This window comes from Lepidochelys kempii, chromosome 1 (genome assembly GCF_965140285.1).
Source record: "Lepidochelys kempii isolate rLepKem1 chromosome 1, rLepKem1.hap1, whole genome shotgun sequence".
NCBI classification, from domain to species: domain Eukaryota; kingdom Metazoa; phylum Chordata; order Testudines; family Cheloniidae; genus Lepidochelys; species Lepidochelys kempii.
In genome coordinates, this window is record NC_136380.1 from 266,663,978 (window position 1) to 266,685,801 (window position 21,824).

Sequence of the window (21,824 nt, forward strand, 5' to 3'; positions counted from 1 at the left end):
GAAGATTTATTCTCGTGGGAGAAAGGTGTTTTCCTCTTCCTCTCTTGATATTAAAGTGCCAAATTATCAAAGAGTTATAGCCCACTATCAATTCCATCTATGGGAAAAGATGGCACTGTTTGTGCAGGATTTGCTGGATTACAAAAAGAAACTTGAAAATGGAATTTTAATGGAGGATCAAAATCAGAATGTAATTTTGTGGTAGCAGGATGCCATTTCCAGTACCAGGTGCTCCCATTTGGCCTATCCATAGCACCAAAAGTATTCACAAAGTTTCTCTCTATGGTAGCTGCTCATCTGAGAAAAAGGGGTATTTTTTGTTTATCCATATTTGGACAATTGGCTGTTGAATGCTACAGTTTGTGACCATTTAGTAAGCCACATTGCCTGTACAACCACTCTTTTTTCAGCCCTGGGGCTGCTTATGAATGTCAAAAAGTCAAATCTCTGTCCAACTCAGATTCATAGCTTCGATACTGGACTTGGTGGCAGAAAAAATCTTTTTACCAGAGAACAGATTTTTTTTAAAATAGTGCAATATGTTTTAAACATTCAAATATGTCAAATTCAGAAAGTAATTTTCTTTCTGGGTCTCATGGCAGCTACTACTTACACGACTCTATTTGCACATCTGAGAATGGGGCCAGTGCAGCTTTGGATGTCTCAGTTCCACAGGCCAAACCTGGACAAACCTCAAATATGCTTTGAGACATTCTGGACTCGTTGATATGGTGGTCAGTCAGAGCAAATGTCCTCAGAAGCATCCACTTCAAACTCTCTTCACCATTAGTGAGGGTAAAGCAAATGCATCAAACTGTGGTTGAGGATGGGTGGGTGATGCATCTGAGTCATCTTATGGTTCAAAGTCATTGGGCTTCTTAGGAGAGGGGCTTACATAAAAACGTCGTGGAGTTAAGAGCCATTCTTCTGGCCCTCAGATCATTCCTCTTGTAGATACACAGGAAGATTGTTGAAGTAGTGATGGACGATACATCCTCTATAGATTACATCAACAAACGGGAGTGCTCACTCTGGTCAGCTATGGTGCAGACAATCAGACTTGGGACTGGTGCATCCTCCCCTACCTTTACCCAGTGGCCCTGGATTTAGCAGGACAGAACAACATGATTGCAGATTATCTCAGCAGGGACAGTTCTCAAATAAAGGATCAGGTCACCCACTGTGATATGTTCACTAAGAGCTTTAACAGGAAATGTCATCTTTTCTCTTTGAGAGCAGGAAGAGACAATCAATCCATCTTGATGCTTTTCTTCTATACTGGGGAAGCTTTCTATATGCTTTTTTCCCTTTCTGTTGATCCAGAAAGTGGTCAGCAAGATTCTTCAAGGCAGAGCAAGGATAACTCTGATTGCCTTGGGTTGGCCACATCAGTAGTGGTTTATGGATCTGCTTCAATGGCACAATGGGATCCTCATTACGTCTTCCTCTGTCTCCAGATCTTCTGTGTCAGCAGCTGGGCAGGATTCTTCATCCAGATCTGCAGTCCCTTCACCTGGCAGCTTTGGCACTTGGACTTCGACACAGTCTACTCTTGAACACACACATTCCTCCTTGGTGCAGAATGTGCTACTTAATTCTAGAAAACAGTCTACCAGAAAGTGTTATTTTTTTAATGGTCCAGATTTGTGTACTGGATGCAGAGAAAATCCAATTCTCATGTCTCAACTTCCAGACTTCATATTTTAGAATATTTAATGTATTTACTTCTGAGAGGTTATCTAACTCATCTTTGAAAGGTCATTTGGCAAGTATTTCAGTTTACCATTTTTGATGATGTATCGCTGTTCTTGCGTAACATGGTTAAAACGTTTACGAAGGGATTATCTAATATATATCCCCCTCTGATGGCATATGTTCCCAGGATAGGCCCTCAGTGGTAAGTCAGATGGAGAAGTAACTATCAGAATCAGACATGATCTGATGAAAAATACTAGCATTTGAAAGAAAACAAACTGACTCAGAATCTAGAGCAAGGACAGCAGGACAGAAAAACAACAGAGCACTATTCTAATTTAGGGGTCTAATTTAGAAGCCAGGGAAACATAAAGCAACCACTGGGATGAAGAAGACTCTTCTGGTACACCCTGAAAGACGGGCAGGGTTTGAACTGTCAAGGAGAGAGTTCTGTCGTGGAACATAGTAAGGGAAATAAGAGACTTAAAAGGGCAAGCCTGAAGAAGGCAGAAGTTGATTTAAGTTTATACTTTTATGCTAGGATTTTGTTAGGGCCTTCCAGGGGAGTGCCCTACTCTAGGGATAATACCCCCTTTTTCTTTTTTTCAGTAAGTTCATTCCCTTGTTTTCCATGAGTTGCCCTATGTAACCTTTGGTTGTCCTATGATATCTGTTCTGCCTAGTAACAGAGAGAGAGAGAGATCCTACCCTTTTTGGTGCCATGCGCAGCCCAAGAAGTGGGCTGGATTCAAAAAGTCAGTTGGCTGTCAGTTTGTAGATCACCGCTCAGAGACAGCTTGGGCGGAGCAATCAAGATGCTGCTATCTGTTCCACCACTTCAGAGGCAGACTAGGCCCTTGAATTACACTTACTCATACACACTGCCCGTTATAGCGATAGCATACCGTACTCACTCTGTCCAACTGGGGTAGTTTGCTCAACCTCTGGAAGAAGAACAGAAGACTAGGAGAAAAACTTACCTTGTGAAGGGATCTAGTCCAGCCACCTGAGGTCCACTGGAGGAGCCAGAGCCTAGCTGTACCTGGATATCAAGACTCCGGAACTTGGAAGTCGAGTGATTGGGAAACCTTATTCCCCCCTCCTCTTCTCATTCTCTCCTCTTTTATCCCTGCCACTATCATTTGCTTGTTAGGGACGTGGTAACCGCCAAACTTATTATCTTTATTATTAAGGTGTTAGTTAATAAATGTTATCTGGTTTACGTTATTTACCTGTCAGTTTTTAATTTAAATACACCTGGTGACAGATACAGAAGGGTTTGAACCTGTAAAAAGGGGTGGGATTTGGGGCCTAGGTTTCATTTCTCCCCTGAATGTTATAGATTTTAAGTGGCCTGTCTGTAACACTGAGTCCTAACCCAGAAAGAAGGATCAATCTAGAGAGGTTGTGGTGAAGAAGCCTGTTGTAGGAAGGAGCCCAGGAAGATAGTGGAGATGTTGGCTGCTGTTTATAGGGTCCCTGGGCTGGAACCTGTGTAGTGGGGTGGCCCAGGCTTCCCTACCAGCCACTGGTAAGTTGGTATGAGTCTGGAGAAGGGGACAAGGATTTTGAAAGCCCTGAGGCCAGGGTGTGAAAACCAAGGGCCCAGAGTTGGGGTCAAAGACCACCATGTTGAGAATCTTGGACTGTTTTATGTTGGACTTTCTGCTACCCCAGAAATGATGGACTAAATCATTACATAGCCAGAGGGCCGAGTTAAGGGAAGAGAGACCAATGCAGTGATGATGCAACCGTCAGCAGGAGTGCCATACAGGGAGAGAGCCACTATGCCACACCTGGCCACAAGGATGCACTCCTCCAGTGAGTGAGCATCTTCACTACCTCTTTGAGGGGTCCTGTCCCTCCTTGGGATCTTAATTTGCTGTCATTTACACTCAGAAAGCCGCTTTTTGAACCCTTGGTTGAGTGTTGTTTGTATTATTTATCTATTGAGGTAGCTTTCATTATTGCCACAATATCAGCCAGAAGAGCAAGTGAGTTAAATGGCTTGATGCTTGATCCGCCATTTACATCTTTTCATAGAGATAAGGTGGTTCTTAGATCTGATCCATAGTTTTTGTCAAAAGTACTTTCTGAATTTCACCAGACAATTAATTTGCCAGTATTTTTTCCCAAAGGCCATATACTAAAAACACAGAATTGGTTTTACATATTTTGGATGCAAGAAGAGTTCTTGCATATTATTTAGACAGAACTACAAATTTTTGAAAATCATCCGGATTATTTGTTACTTATGCTAAGAATCACATGGGTCTTACTGACAGGTTTCAGAGTAACAGCCGTGTTAGTCTGTATTTGCAAAAAGAAAAGGAGTACTTGTGGCACCTTAGAGACTAACCAATTTATTTGAGCATAAGCTTTCGTGAGCTACAGCTCACTTCATCGGATGCATACTGTGGAAAGTGTAGAAGATCTTTTTATATACACACAAAGCATGAAAAAATACCTCCTCCCACCCCACCCTCCTGCTGGTAATAGGTTTCCCTAGACTGTTTCTAGATGGATTAAACAATGTTGAATGTGACACCTTAGCAGAAACTCCTGTACCTACAATGGTATGATGTCATTCCACCAGAGCTGTGGTAGTATCTTTTGCTTTCCTTAAGCAACTCCCTGTTGCTGAGATTTTCAGAGCAGCAACCTGGATTCTGTGCACATGTTTACTAAACATTACACTTTCCATTTGGCTTTAAGGACTGATGCTAGATTTGGTAGTGCAGTCTGTATTCAGTTAGGACTGTGTTTCCTTCTCCAGATCATTTTCAGCACTGCTTATCAAACTGCCCATAAATGGGAATATGCAGAGCCACTTGAAGAACAAATTAAAGTTACTTACTTTTAATCAGAGTTGTTTGAGATGGCTCTGCACATTTACAGTACCCGCTCTCCTTCCCCTTTCTCTCCAACTCCTTTTGTTCTTTCTCTGGGTTGGCAGTGGATGGTAGAGGACTCTGTATCCCCTTATATAGTCTTGCCCTCACGATATTCAGAGATGCTGAGGGGAGGCATAAGAAAGGAGCACAAGCTCAATGGATGCTGGTTGGAGGACGTTCTACTGGTAGGCACTGCCAGGTGGCGAATCACCCATAAGTGTGAATATGCAGAGTCATTTCAAAGAACTGTGGTTTCAAGTAATATTCATATAATCTTTCAACTAATTTTAAATTACTTTACGCAAAATAGGCAAAGGGTATTAAACAGCACAGTCAAAAAGTGCAAAGTCAAACTGTACAACAAATTCTGAGGGCCTCCCTCAGGAAAACACATTTCTAACTATCTGTCTAGATTCTTATATGAGCCTCATCATCATTATATCTGAATGCCTTTAAATCTGTGAGAGTTTGCCTGAGTAAAGAATGAGTAAGGGCTTCAGGATTTTACCCAATGACAGTAATCAGTGATTTATAAACAGTGACAGGATATCTGACGAAGTGGGTATTCACCCACAAAAGCTTATGCTCCAGTACATCTGTTAGTCTATAAGGTGCCACAGGACTCTTTGCCTCAGTGACAAGATAGTCACAGTGTCATCTCGTACATGATGATGAATGTAGCCAACTCCAGAACAACAAAAGCTTCAGTGAGTATATCACTGCTGTGATCCTTACTTCATTGGCTCTCCATTCACTTTGGCACCAAATGCAAAGTTCTGGTCATAGTCATCAAGACCCTAAATGAAACAGGACCTAAATAAATCAGAGAACACACCCCTATCTGTGAACCCCATTCTCACCAAGCATCTTGCACTCCACAAAGATGGTACAGTTGGAGAAGCTCTGGGTCAGACTGTTGTGCACTGGAGGCAGAGCATTCTCATTGACAGAGACCTTGCCTGAACGATAGCCAAGACCCACCTTTTCACTAAACCAGTGTGCTTGATTGAAGTATTTGGGAAATCTCTACTCAGGTCAACAGGCCTGGTTCATATTCATTACCCTTTGTTGGAATGACGGACTAAAATTATGAGATTGTACCATCTAATGGCTTGAACAGTACAGGATGCACATTTCTGGGAGGCAAGGCTGGGACTGAGGGATATGCAGGTGTCTCCCTGTATTTATTCATGGATGCCTGGGCATAGCATTCATGTATTCAGCTGGGAGTGACTTTACGTTTACGTGTTGGTGGCTGTGAGTGAAAAGATCCAGGAGGGGTTTGCTGTTCTCTAGCAAGGCAATATAATGGCCATTTGATTATATGCTATGCAGATGTGTACTAGGGACTTTACAGAACAAGTAAAGCCAAGGTGCTTACCCGGAGTAATTTAACATCTAATTTTAGATGTGAAGAGATTAAATTTTCCTCTTATCTTACTGGGTAGAACTTCAGGTCAAGATGAAGGCATAGTAACACGGTGATGAGGAAAACTTGCATTGCTATTGCTCGTGCTGAGTATCTCCTCTGTACATCCATAGCTAACCTTCAGTCTCCATGATAGAAGGCCAGAAACTTAGTCCAATTAGGCTTGCTGCACACCACTCTTGGGGGCCAGATCCTCAGATGGTGTAAACTGTCATAGTTCCAGTGAAAGAAGCTATGACAATTTTCACCAGCTGAAGATCTGACCTACTAACAGTACAAAACAGATTTAAAACTAGCTTAAGTAGCCAGCTGAGGATCGCCCTGTGTAGAAGAATCTTCTAGCCATCATAGCCAGCTCTATTCCATTCTCCCAGTCATCTCCCAAGTATAAGGGCATGCCATGGGCATGGCTGAAGGTCTGGGGGTGTGGCCAAAGTGCATTTTTGATCCAGCAAATGTTTACTTGCCAGAACAGGACTAAAGCAGTCAAGTGTAACTCAGAGCAGTCCTGAGGCTTTTTTAAATTACGATACAGGCTGAACTGACCCTAAGATCAGGAGTCATAAAGGTGACTGAGAGTCATACCTCTACACAGGATGCCATGCCAAAGAGATCTTGGCCAGGCCCAGGAATCTACTCCAGATTAGCTAGCTTCTACATTCTTGCTCTTTAAAAAAAATTGCATAAATTAGAAAAGACTTATTGGGTCATCTAGTTAATTACACAATCTGTGCAGGATGGTTCCTTATTGAATATTTGCTATTGCTTTGCCTATGCTAGTTTTGAATGCTTCAGATGATGCAATTTCTATTATTTCCACTGAAAGACTATTCTCAAGTCTCACTGACACACCATTTGGAAGTTTTCCTAATTTCATTTTGCATTTTTCCTATTTCAAATTTCTTCCCATTATTCCCAATTATACCACCTTATACCATGTAGAGAGTTATGTCCCTCCCTTAATCAACATTAACCAAAAGGTATATTTTTGAATCTTTCTTCATAAATCAACAGTTCCCTCACCTCCAGTTTCTGACTCATTTTGGGTCAAGTGGAAATGCCCATAAGGCACAGTCTTACATGTGGTGAGGTATGAAGCCATACCCTCTCCAGTGGGGGCTTTATAAAGATTCTGCCTCAAGGGCTTGTGTACAGAAAAGTCTGGTGTACTAACCACCTTTTGGTCATCAAAGCACATGTCCAGATATTCAAATTCACCCAATGGTGATCACTCCACCCTGTTTCAGAGTAGCAGCCGTGTTAGTCTGTATTCACAAAAAGAAAAGAAGTACTTGTGGCACCTCAGAGACTAACAAATTTATTTGAGCATGAGCTTTCGTGAGCTACAGCTCACTTCATCGGATGCATTTAGTGGAAAATACAGTGGGGAGATTTATATACACACAGAACATGAAACAATGGGTGTTATCATACACACTGTAAGGAGAGTGATCACTTAAGATGAGCTAATACCAGCAGGAGAGTGGTGGTGGGGGGGGGAAGAAAACCTTTTGTAGTGATAATCAAGGTGGCCATTACCAGCAGTTGACAAGAACGTCTGAGGAACAGTGGGGGGGGGGGGAGGGGGAAGGGAATAAACATGAGGAAATAATTTTACTTTGTGTAATGACCCATCCACTCCCAGTCTCTATTCAAGCCTAAGTTAATTGTATCCAGTTTGCAAATTAATTCCAATTCAGCAGTCTCTCGTTGGAGTCTGTTTTTGAAGTCTTTTTGTTGTAATATTGTGACTTTTAGGTCTGTAATCAAGTGACCAGAGACTGAAGTGTTCTCCGACTGGTTTATGAATAATTCTTGACATCTGATTTGTGTCCATTTATTCTTTTACGTAGAGACCGTCCAGTTTGACCAATGTACATGGCAGAGGGTTAAGACTTGATCTGAGCAAGGCTAATAGCGATGTAGTTTTTCATTATCTAGTCTCCACCAGTGGAGAGGCAGTGAGGATGGGAATCACTGGCAAAATAGTCCTAGCTGTGCAAAGAGTCCTCCTACTACCATCCCACAGTGCACCAGTTACTGCTTAGGTGGCTTGTCTGGTCTCCCTTGAGTACTCTGCTATGCAGGTATCATGTTTGTCCAAATACATTTGTACAAACAGTGCCTGAATCTCATTTGTGCTCTGTGTTGATGGTAATCTATTTATTCAGCTCTGTTAGCATGTCTCAGGGAAGGCTTTCCTCTGAATGTACCTCCAGCTGGCCAAAACTGATGTGTGGCATGGGTGCACAGATTTAAAATGGAAGACAAGCTGGGCACAAACTGTTTTAAAGTCACATAGAAAGTGCAATGTACCAACTGAAAATATAGGAGATTTGTATTGCAATAAGCTCCATGTTGGGTAAGTTTTTACAGTACGCTGTATGTCAGCCCATGTGCTGGACGGAGGCACTTAATCAGCATGCTGCTCTTACCTGTTAGGATATAGATATTCAGGCCTGTCTGTAAAGTCCTATACTCTAAGAATTTAGGTGTATTCTTATCACTTAGCTAGTTAAAGAGGTATAAAAGAGAGAATTAAAATCACTGTCTGCCGGTGTAAGGCCCTTCTCTTACTGTGACAGTCTGAGGCCCTGTGCTTAGGTTAAGATCTTTGGCTAAGCAGCAGAGGCAGCCATAAGCTGGGAAGCGACCGGTCACATCCTCACATTCCAAACTAATCACATTGAAATAAGGTGCTATTGGGCTGTTAGGCATTATCAGGACAGGACTGTATTCCTATTGCCTCCAGAGAAAGGGAAGTGCCTAGAAGATGTAAAAAGAAACTTAGTTTGATAGCATCCTGTCTGGCAAGAACTCACTTACCAATAGCTGGGATGTGAAATCCTCACTTCTGTATTGTTTTGTCATTATAGTTCCCACTTTGCTATTTTTTATTTGCATGGTCTCTGTCTGGTTCTGTGATTGTTTCTGTCTGCTGTATAATTAATTTTGCTGGGTGTAAACTAATTAAGGTGGTGGGATATAATTGGTTACATAATCATGTTACATATGTTAGGATTGGTTAGTTAAATTTCAGTCAAATGATTGGTTAAGGTATAGCTAAGCAGAACTCAAGTTTTACTATATAGTCTGCAGTCAATCAGGAAGTGTGTGGGTGGGGGAAATGGGAACAGGGAATGGGGGTGGGGAAATTGGAACCATGTTTTGCTAAAGGGGGAAATAGGAACAGGGAATGGGGGTGGGGAAATTGGAATCATGTTTTGCTAAGGGCAGAAATGGGAACAGGGACACAGGTAAGGCTCTGTGGTGTCAGAACTGGGAAGGGGGACACTAAGGAAGGAAACTGGAATCATACTCCATGGAAGTTCACCCCAGTATACATCGAATTGTTTGCACCTTTGGACTTCGGGTATTGTTGCTCTCTGTTCATGTGAGAAGGACCAGGGAAGTACGTGGGTGAAGGAATAAGCCCCCTAACATTACCTACCAGCAATCACATTTCATTCTGTATTTCCATTTAATGCATGAAAAACAGTCAGGCATATTCTGAGAGCAAAGTGATGTAAAACTAGCACACCACATGAGGGCTGTGAATAATTATATTGTTCATTTGACCTGCTGTAATACACCAAATGCATGTAAAGAAATTTAGTGGATATGCTCATTAATTTTAGCCCTTATTATTTGGGCAAAATTGCACCAGGTACAACATGACTAAGGAAGACACCATTGCTATTTACATCAGTGTTACCCCATCAGTCACTTCCTAGTGATTCAATTATCTAGTGTAGGCACAGCTATGCAGCTCCAGGGCATGCAGGGAACAGCAAACTCACTACTATTAGAACCTTATAAGGAATGCAGCACCTTCCTCACTGTATGTTTAGCCAGCTCTGCTAGCCAATATCTGAGGAAACAGAGCCATGACTCTTCCCCATTGGGGTGTCTTGAGCCACAGTTGGCACACACAAAGAATAGCCTGCAATTGCATCCTGCTGCTGTGTAGGGTCACAAGGGTGTGGGGGGGTCATTTTCTTACATGCTTTCCTTGCTTGTACACCTGGACGAGGGCATAATTTCAGCCATTTTGCTGTTTGTTGAATTCCCTCCATCCCTCTGATAATGAGATGCCCAGAACTGAATGTGAATTCAAGGCATGGTCTAATCAGAGCTGTATAAACAGAAACTATTATTTCCATGCTCCATTATATAACACTTCTGGGTATACCATCAAGATGGCATTGTTTTTTCCCCATATGATATTGCAAATTGTGAAGGGACAAGCCCTCACTCTGGTGGAGAGGAGACTAATGAGCTCTTCTGGGCCAGTTCAGCTCTAAGAAGGCACACCTGCAAGTCTTGTTGTGCCTGGAGGGGGTGAGTTTAACAAGGGATAATCTGCCAGCTGAAAGGGAGACAGAAGCAGGCCTCACTTATCCTGAAGCCACATGGTGTAGCTGCACTGCAGTACTCCCCAAGAGGAGGGGCTGGAGGTATATCCCATTAAAAGACAATAAACGGGCTGATTGACTAAACCCAAAGGGTGGAATCCAGGAAGATTGCCTAAGATAGCCAGACTTTCTTTGTTTTCACACTGAGTCCCCTCTCTCACAAGGGAAAGAGATGGGAGAAGACCTCTCTTTTGTCTATTTGTTTTACTCAGAGAAGCCCTCATGTGCTATGAATTTGGAGGGGGAACTTTATAAACAACTGGAAGCAGGGTCTGGAGGGGACCCAGGAAGCCCTTCCCCCTCGCATAAACATGCCTCATACAAAGGGTTAAAATGCTCGCATAAACAGGCCTCATACAAAGGGTTTAAAAAGCCTTAGAGGGGATAGAGCTCAGTTGCTCCATTGAAGATGGAACTGGAGTGGTGGTAAGTGGTTAGTGGAGATGCAGCAGCAGCAAGCAGTTCAGCAACAACAGTTTCAGCAGCAATTCCTGCAACAGTGGACCACCCAGCATTACATTCAGACCACACAACAACAGCTGCTGAAGGAACTGATGGCCCAGCAGCAGGAGTTTCAAAAGGAAAGCAGAAAGTGCCAGCCCTATGCCCCCAGGGTGGCCCAAAGGCTCATGCTTCCACCAAGGGGGTTCTCCTGCCAGTGCCAGTGAAGCTAACCAAGAAGGAGACAGACAATGACCCTGAAGCCTTCTTAAGAAGCCTTCTTGAGTGGGTGGCAGTAGCAGGCTGGTAGCCCCCAAACAATGGGCTCTGATTCTGGACCCATATTTCATGAGTCCAGTGCATGTGGCCTGTTGTGATCTGGTCTTGGAGAGGGAAAAGGACTACAGACAAGTAAAGTCTGCCATTTTGGAGTTCTTGGATATTTCCAAAGAGACCCACCATCAACAGTTTAGCGCTGAGATCTACCCCAAGGGGGCAAGACTCCTTTGTAGCACAACTCTTGAGAGAACACTGTTGGAAGTGGCTCCATTTGGAGGAATGATCAGGGCCCTAAGTGGCCGAGGCCACTGTGACAGAATAATTCCTGAAGATATTACCCACAAAAGGCAGGGAGTGGGTACAATGGCAGCGCCCAGGAATGTTATCAGAAGCCGTAAGACTAATGGATTATTGTGTAGAAGCCAAAGGATCACTAGAGGCAGAATCACCCAAGCATCAGCAGGGCCTGGGACAGAATGGAAAGTGACTGGGAGGAAAAGCTAGAATAATTAACAATCTTTCTGAGGGGCCCAACCCTGAAGGAGTCCTTCCAGATGGTCAGACTACCCCTTAAACCAGGGGGGCCAGGCAGTCGGGCACAGACACAACACTGTCAGTGGGCCGGCCAGGCACCTCAAAGGGACTCACAGACCAGGGTCCAACTCACCCTCATCTAGGAAAGGTGCCATCCCATTAACATGCTATTCCTGTGGACAGACAAACACATAAAGTGGGAATGCCCTCTTATGGAATGTGAATATGCTCAGGGATGGATGGCAGAAATCTGGGCATGGAAAAAAACTTTCCCTAAGTTGATGGTACTGGTGAGGGTTCAAGGGACGATGGTTGAAGGTCTCTTGGATTCTGGCTGCAGTCAGACGGTAGTTCAGGCCTCCATTGCATGGGGTGACACCATTCATAAGAATACGTTCCACCTGAAATTTATACATGGTGATGTCAAAACATACCCAACCCAGCATCTAAAACTGACAGTGGGAGCCCATGCTGCAGTGATAACGGAGTCCTAGCTGAAAAATTGGCTTATCCCATAATTACAGGCCAGGACTGGCTCTTTTTCTGGCAAGTCATTAATGCACAAGCCTGGGTAGTGAGCGAGAATGCAGGGTCATTGTACAGCCAGTGCCCCAGAGCTTGGTGAGCATTGGGGAAGCTGACGACCCTGAAGGAATGTCCTGAGCAATGTGGCCACTGACTCCCCCAGGGAAAAAAGAGATAACCAGTAGGGACTTGGAAACCCTCCTAGAGAGTGGGAATTTTGTCCAAGAACAGTGCAACAACCCTACATTGAGCCATGCATATGAACAACTGGGCTCCATAAAAGACGAGATAACAGAGCCTCACAGGGTGGGCAATATCTGCACTTTTCAGTCAAGAAAGAGCGCTTGTATCAAATTGAAAGGGATAAAATAACTGGGGTGGTGTGGGCCAAGTTACTGGTGCCGCATGGGTACCACTGGGCTGTATTGCAGCTTACGCACGATATCTCATGTGCTGGACACCTGGGGAGAGAGAAGACATTGTTTTGGATATTAGCCCAATTCTACCGGCCAGGCATGCATCATGAGGTGAGAGAATGTTGTTCCTCCTGTTCAGACTATCAGCTAGCCAGAAGCAAAGGGATCCTTAAGGCATCCTTAGTTTCTCTGCCCTTGACTGAGACACCCTTCAAGAGAATCAGAGTGGACATGGCTGGGCCCCTATATTGGGGCATCAATACACATTAGTGATTGTTGACTATGCAACCAGGTACCTGGAGGCTGTTCCTCTGCTCTTCTCAAAAGCTATGGGGATAGCTCCAGAGTTCTTGAAGCTCTTCTTACATATGGGATTTCCTCACAAAATATTAAAAGATCAAGGGACTAATTTCACCTCCCCTCTGAAGGTCAGGACCCTGAAAAACTCAGCATACCACCCACAGACCGACAACCTAGTTGAGCAGTTTAATAAGACGTTGAGACACTTTGTCAGTAACAATCCCAAACAGTGGGACTGGCTACTCCCACCGCTCCTGTTTGCCATAAGGAAGGTCTCACAAGCCTCTACAGGGTTCTTTCCATTTGAGTTGCTTTATGGTGACCAACCATGAGTAATCTTGAACATGTTGCAAGAAGGCTGGGAGGAACAAGATGTGGGGACCTTAAGTGCAACCCAGTATTTCTTACAATTAAGGGAACAACTCATAAATATATGTTTATTTGCCAGAGAGAATCTGAGAAAGGCCCAACACACACAGGAAAGAAATAATAGAGGAGCACGACTATGGACTTTCCACATGGCTGGCCATATCCTTCAGCTACTACTCTCAGCTGAATCTAAATTAATCTCTGGATGGCAGGGTCCATTTGAAGTGGTCCGGCAGATGTGGCATATGGACTATGAGATAAGACTACCTGGGAGGAGAAAGGAAACAAAGATCTATCATGTGAATCTTCTCAAACCTTGGAAGACATGGGAGGCTTTGCTGCTAATTCCCTCTCCAACAGGCCCTGAATTTGGGCCCCAAGTACCTAGCAGCCAAGAACCAACAACTGTATCAAGGGGCTCTCCCCATACAAAGGAAGCAGCTTCCCCAATTGATCAAGGACTTTGGAACAGTATTCTCCACCTTCTCAGGGAGAACGCAGTTGGTCCAACATCACCTAGAAACCACCCCATGCCAGCTAATCAGGGAGCACCCTAGACCATTCTCACAGAGGATGTGGGATACAATCTGAAAGGAAGTGTGAGTGATGCCAGAGATGGGAGTAATTGTAAATCCAAAAGTGAATGGAGGAACCCCACCGAACAGTTTGGTTTGGTTCTGCATTAGCTTTAGGAAGATTAATTCCATCTTGAAATTTGACACATACCCAATGCTAATGGTAGATGAGTTACTAGAGTGACTGGGACCAGCGAAATGCCTGAGACTGTCAATTTAATAAAAGGTTCCCATTGTTTGAAAAAGAAAACAGCTTTCTTCACTCCTTTCAGACACTTCCAATTCAAGACTATGCCTTTCGACCTGCACAGAGCTGCCAAGACTTTCCAACAGATCATGAATAGGATCCGCAGCCCTCACCATCAATATACCATAGCCTACATGGACAACCTTGTCACCTATATTTCTACCTGGATGCATGCATTCTACATGCAGCAAGTAAAGATGGTGTGAAAAGCCCTGGAAGTGGGACTAATGGCCAACTCTACAAAATGTAAGTTAGCCATAGAGAAAGTAATCTATTTGGGGAACTGTGTAGGAGGCACCCTTATGAAACCAGTGATCAACAAGGTACAGGCCTTAAATTACATTCTCCACATGAGGCAAATGAGGCATTTTCTTGGCTTTGCAGGATATTACTGGAGGTTTATCCCCAGTTTCACCTCAATCGCAGGACCTCCTTATGGACCTCATAAAAGGCAACAACTCAAAGGGTATGTCTACACTTAACAGGGATCAATGCGGTGGCATTCGATCCACCAGGGGTCAATTTAGTGGGTTTAGTGAAGACCTGCTATATCAACTGCAGATCGCTCTCCCGTATACTCCAGTACTCCACCGGAACGAGAAGCATAAGGTAAGTCGACAGGAGAGTTTCTCCCATTGACCCAGCGCAGTGTAGACACTGCAATAAGTTGACCTAAGCTACGATGAGTCCAGCTACATTATTCATGTAGCTGGAGTTGTGTAACTTAGGTTGACATAACCCTGGAGTGTAGACCAGGCTTAAGAAGATCCAATGGGATGAGAAATACAAGGAAGCTTTTAGTAAATTGAAAACGTGCTCTTCAGCCCCGATTTTTCCCAGGGGTTCATACTGCACACAGATGCCTCAGACATTGGACTCAGCGCAGTACTCTCACAAGACTTCAGAGGAGGAGAATACCCAGTCCTATACTTGAGTAGAAGCTGTTTCCTAGAGAAAAGGCTTAGTCAATTATTGAAAAGGAGGAATTAGTGATTAAATGGGCCGTGGTTTCCCTTAGGTATTACCTGTTCAATAGCCCTTTCTCCCTCATCACAGATCATGCTCCCCTGTACTGGATTCATACCATGAAAGGCATAAATACACATATAACGCAATGGTACGTTGCACTACAACCTTACAGTTCCAGGGTACAACATTAGGCCGGAAAGGACCATGCTAATGCTGGTTTCTTTTCATGGGAGATCAGGGATGGAGACAAACCACCCCAGAATGCCTTTTCCAGCTTAAGGGGTGGAGTACGTGAAGGGAAACGTCCTCACTCTGGTGGAGAGAATACTAATGAGCTCTTCTGGGCTCGTTCAGCTCTAACAAGGCACCACCTGCAAGGCTTGTTCTGCCCAGAAGGGGCGGCTTAAAAACAGAATCCCTGCCATAGGAAGGGGAAGTGAATGGGAGGAGGACTGCTCCATCTCAGAGACTGCTGACAGCAGAGACCCACCAGCCAAGGGAGAGACAGCAGCAGACCTCACTGCTCCTGAAGCTGCACCACAGTACAAACCAAGAGGAGGAGCTCAAGGTAGACCCCATTAAAAGACAATAAACCCACTGACAGACTAAGCCCAGAGGGTAGAATCCAGGAAGACTGCCTGACAGTCAGCCCCTTTGCCTTTCTTTGTTTTCATACAGAGTCCCTCATCGAGAGTTTCTCTCTCATAAGGGAAAGAAAGGGGAGAGGACTTTTCTTTTATCTGTTTTATTTAGAGAAGCCCTCGTGTACTACAAACTGAGGGGAAGAACATTATAAATAACTGGAAGCAGGATCTGGAGGGGCCTTGAGGGAGCCCCTACTCCCCCCCTTCTTATCTAAGTCTGTTGCACTCAACCACCCGCATGGCAGGTCTCTTAAAACTATTGCTTTCTAAGTGTCTCCCTTTCAAAAATGGTTGCGGTTATTTTTCTCTAGCTGTATTAGCTGCATTTGTCTAATTTTAATTTCATTGTACTACCGGTCATCATATCTAATTTCTCTAGGGGTCTGATCCAGCAAATTGCTAAATGTCTTTTCCTGAGAGGTGCTGACCATTTCCATTTATTTTCTCTATGGAAGACAATCCAGCCATCTCACGGCACTTTCTGTGTTCTGTTTTGAAACCTGCTAGAAGAGCAGGGTATATATGAAGCTAGGCTTTGCACATTGTGTATGGTGGTCATTTGGACCTCACTGTGCCTGTTTGGTTCCTTCATATTATGCTTGTTGTGTAAAGACCAAAACACACAACGCTTTTCAGAGTCTTTGGGATGATATGCAGCACCTTGGGACTGGGAGTGTTTGGGGAGCAGCACCTTTAATTCCTTGGACATAAGGGCAGCAATTGTCTCTGACCTCATTCAGGGTATGCAATGTTGGGGAGAGGGACAAGAAATTTTTTTTCATTGCAAAATTAACTTGACAGGTTGTTTCATTATTTGTAGCTGTCTCATAATGGCTGCCAGCACTCCTTATTGAGTTCTTTGCATTTCTTTATATAATCTTGTGTTGGAGGATTGATGAGATCTTACCTTTTGAATCATTTGTTTTAGTGATATGCTTATGTATTTTATGCAACTGTTTGTTTGATTTTATGTTATCTATAATTTTGCTTGTATATAAAGGGGAAAAAGGAGGGAGAGAGAGAGAAAACCCAATTTAATCTGCCTTCAAATTGATATATTAAAGGAAGAAGGGGAAGTCAAGGAATTATATTCTGTCCTGATGAGATAACAAAACTGTGTAATGGTGGCAGGGTAAAAAAATTAATGAAAAAAAAATGCCCCAACACACTTGTAACAGTGATATCCAGTATTTTGAACTGACAAACACATTAAGAAATTTCTAGTTATGCTAACGCTCTGTCTTTGCTTTTTTGGCAAATAAAAAAAATGGAATCTAAGGCATTTGTTTCTGCTACAGAGAAATTTTGGAACTCTATGAATGATGCCACAATGGACATAAGTGAAAAATGCCTGCCCAAATACTAAAATCACATAATCAAAATTCTGCTCAGGTATGCAACAATATTATTCTAAAACATAAAATGTATTGAAACATATTTTGGAATTATTTTGCAAATTACTCTTATTGTACAAATTACATTTATTTTACAAATTACTCTTATCTCTCAGAATATATCACCAAGCTGTACTACATTTTAAGTCTCTTGAACCTGTTCATGGTGCATGTAATTTTCAAACTGCCCACAATGCAGTACTTATGCCATAAATAATTAAGAACATAAGAACTTTTAGGAATGGAGAGGCCATCTGGTCCAATCTACCTGCATTTCTGGTTCAATTGAATCCCATCATTCTGCTTCTTTTCCACTACACTCTACTATCAGTGTCATCTAGAAACAGATCAAGTTGTGTCCTGAATTCTCTGATTCAGCTGCCCTAGACCAATGTTTCTCAAATGCAGCTATGGTGGCTGCATGCAGCCACCGGCGGCTTTTCATGCAGCCATGACAGTCTTCTGGGCTGTGATGGAGTGTGTGTGTGTGGGGGAGGGGGGGCAAAGCATCGGGCCCTCCCATTCCCTCCTTGTTGCTCCCGGATGTGCTGCCCTGCACCACCTCTGGAGGAGCAAGGTGAGTTCTTGACCCACCTTGGGAGGAGAGGGTTTTGGTAGCAGGCTCCAGCAATGGGACTTCAGGAGCCTGGCTGTGTGACCCCAGGCTATGACCATGGGGCAGTGTGTACTGACCCCCCCAGCTTCAGCCACATGGCCCTGGCCTCCAGCTGCGGGGCTTCAGCCTCTGGCCCCTGATTCCAGATGTGTGGCAGCAGGCGCTGGCTCCAGTCCTGGGCTCTGGCTGTGCAGTGGCAGGCGCTGGCCACAGGCACTGACCCCCAGCCACACGGCAGCGGGCACCAACCCCTGGCTCTGGCCATGGAGCAGCAGGTGCTGACCACGGCTCCGGAGTTTGTCAGTTCCTCCCAGTTCCGGCCATCTGGTGGCAGATGCTGGCCCCGGCCCCAGCCCACCCGGTGGCCCCAGCCCCTAGCATTGATTCCCAGCCTCAGCTGCACAGCAGCAGGCACCGACCACTCCGACTGCGTGGCCCCAGCCCCTGGCACTGATCCCTGCCCCAGCTGTATGGCAGCAGGTGCCAACCCACAACTCTATTCCTGGGATTCCAGCCACACGGTAGTGAGAGCTGGCCCTGGGTGCCAATCTCTGGCTCTGACCACGCAGCAGCGAGCGCAGCCCCAGGCTCCGGCATCCAGCTCTGGGTTCTGGCCGTGCGGCAGCAGGCACTAGCCCCCGGCACTGACCCGCTGCGCAGCAGCGGGCTCTGATCCCTGGCTCCAGCTATGCAGTTCCTGTCCCCAGCTCCAGGCTCTGGCCGCAGGCATTGAGCCCTGGCCCTGGCCGCGTGGCAGCAGACACCAGGCTCTGGCTCTGGCCACGCGACAGTGGGACTCATCACCCATCCCCCCTGCTGCCTCCCACAGCCCCGCATCCATCCCCCGCATTGCTCCGGGTCCCAGCTGCCTCCCCCTGCATTCATCCCACCATCGCCTCTGGCCCCTGCTGCCTCCCCCTTCAGCCTCCCCATCACGGGCTTAATGAGTCCTGGGGCTTGCTGAGAAAGGTGATATTAACAAACATGCAAGTATCACTTTTTACAGTAGACTTACTAGTTATCTGTGAAAAGTGATATTTGTATGTTTGTCAATATCACTTATCACTTTTCATAGCCTCCCAGGTAGCTACTAAGTATGCTGTGATATTTACAAATATACAGATATCTCTCCTGAAGGGGGAGTCTGCCAAAACCCCCTACAAATATAAATTACAATGATTTGGATGTGTATCTGTGCATATTTAATTGTTTTTCCTAAAGTTAATTAAGTATTTTAGGGAAAAGTGTCAGTGCAGCCACCAGTGAAAGTTTGAGGCTGCAGTCTGAAGCCACCAAAAGATTTGTTGTGAGAACCCCTACCCTAGACACTTATCCATGAGTAACCCTTCTATTATATAGTTTGGCCCAAATTCCTTATCATTTTTGCTTTCTAATTTTTAGAATAATTATTTTAGATTATATCTGCTAACACAACCTAATGGATTTTTGGATTTTTTATTGCTGCTGGACACTGGGCTGATGGCTTCAACGGGGCATATTCTGAACTCAATTACACCCAAGGAGCCGCACGGAATTTGCCAGTGTCAGTGAGGGCACAATTTGGCCCAATGATATTTCCACACTGGTCCTCTGTTTCTTTCCTGATCAGTCTCCTGGATGGTATTTTCACTTAGCACATAGTCTGGGGAAAATAAAATCTAAGGACTAATTATATAACATTTGTTTACACTGAGTCATGTTTGCCATCTGCTGGTTCAATCACCTAAACAATCCAAATTCTTAAAATCTGGTTGTTCCTTAGCATTTGCTCTGCTTTCAATCTTCTTATTATCTGCAAACATGCACATTTTGGCCTTGATGTTGCAATGAGCATCACACAGACAGACCTCTGAGCCTGTGTGGAACCCCATTGACTTGAAGAGAGCTCAGCACAAGTGGAGGAGCCTGCCAGTGCAGAGTTTATTGCAGGGTCTGAGCCTTTGTTTTCACTACCTTCATACACACCATGTGCCACATTAGCCATCCACATAGAGGCAATCCCTTTGTCTGATGGAACTAAGGGCTACATTTGGCTAGCCATGTAATAGACAGAAAGCCTAGATTTAGATAGTGGAATATGGGAAATGGGGGTTACTCCATTTATAATTACTTTCACTGTTGGAACTGGATGACTAAGGTGTTCGGTAATAAGCTCTGCATTTTATTCTCTCTACTTTAGATAGATGGTTCAAATGTGACCCAGATCAGTTGTGACAAAGGGCTCAAACGGTAAACCTTAATTCACATATTTGTTTATTTATACAAAAATAAACTTTAATGGAAACACTGACATGAGTAAAGGCTTGCAGAATCAGGTCCTAAAATTTATGTTGTTTATATCAAATAGTGGTATGTATTCAGTCAGGAAGGCAAGAACTATAGAGAAGTCTCACCTAATAATTAGATGCCCTGTTACGTGTTCTGCTACCATTCTAGGGGAAAACATCCATAATTTCCCATACTACAAAATTTAAAATATGTAAGATTCATTTTCTGGATAGAAACTGATTTTTATTTGTTTAAATAGGCTATGAACAGCTATATTTGCAGCATTATGGGTGGACTGGGATTCCAAATGGTATATTTTTACAGTTACTGGAAAGTTTAGTAAAGATATAAACTTTACTTCATTTTTTAAAAGTTGCAATGTAATTAACTAAAACATATGAAATAAAACAGTTATATGATCTGCTATATATGGGGGGAAAGATGGCTCCCTAAAAGAGCAGTATTTCCCACCAAGGACTTAATCCATCTCCTTTTGAAGTCAACAGGTAAATTTGACTTTGACTTTGACGGAAACTGGATAAGGCCATGAGTATTTAATATGGTCTCCCTCAACATACTTCCTTAATCTCTTGCCTACCATGGTATGTTATTTTTGGTTGTTAACTAAGGCCTTGACTCTGCAAACACTTACATGTATGCATTAATTTACTCATATGAGTTTACTGAATCAGGGATTAATTTATTACCTGATCCTGCACCCACTGTTAATGGGTGCTTTGCCATTCCCCTCAATAAGGCAGGGCTTCTAAGGGGCATTGTCTTATTTGCCTGTAACACCTGTGTTGCTACAGAAATAATAAATACTAAAGGTAATCTACTAAATCAGGTGGGGGTGAAAAGGCTATTATTTGGCTTTTCATATATAAACAGTATCAAATAGTGCATTAGACAAGGATGAGCTAATGACTTGGGCAAGAGAGCAAATTTGCCACATAACTCATAAATCCCACTGGAGTTGTGGAGAAAAATTACTCTAGCTGCCAAGGTGGGAGAAAAATCGTCATCATGGAAGAAGCTTCACATTAAAAACACTCAGTGTCGGCATCACTAGCACCAGGATGGGGGAAGATCGAGTCTAAAGGGGGCCCCAGGTCCATCAGTGTTCCCCCTCCTTTGACAAACATGAGACAACCTCAGTGGACCCCTGCTTCCTCAATGAGTGACATCCTGACCCCAATGAAGTCAGTGGGAGTTTTGCCATTGATTATTTATCCTGCCCCGCATCTGCAGGGATCTGCTGTGTGGCTCAGAGCTATACTCCCCCGCATGGTCTCATGGCTGAATCCCAGAGACCCCTCTGTCTGCGCTGCCTGGTGCCTGGCAGGGAGCTGGATGTTGCCACTCCCACCCCAACTCATGCGCTCCTTCCCGTCGGTCCCATTTGCAATCCCGAGCCCCTCTCCCCACACAAGCGACGCAGCCCCGCCCCACCACCGGGCGGGGGGGGGGGTGGTTCACTCTGCCCTCTGATCCCAGCGTGAGGCTCCTGCCCTCTGCCTCAGCAGCACCTCGTCCCCCGCACTCCAAACTCCAGGACTCACCCAGCTGCCGTTATTCCGAGGCCACAGCAAGAACCACCGCCCCTTCCCCTGACCGAGCTGTAGCGGGAACACCTGCTTCTATCACCCCCCGGTAGCGGCCACCATACAGAGCCACTGCCTAGCGCTGTGTGCGACCCCTCCCCCCTTTGCACGCGCAGCGCCTTGTCTTCAGCTGCCGTTAACGGTCCCGCCGCGCGTGGCCCCGCAGTGGAGCGCGAGAAGCTCTTGCTCTTGTTGCTGGGCGGGCCGGGC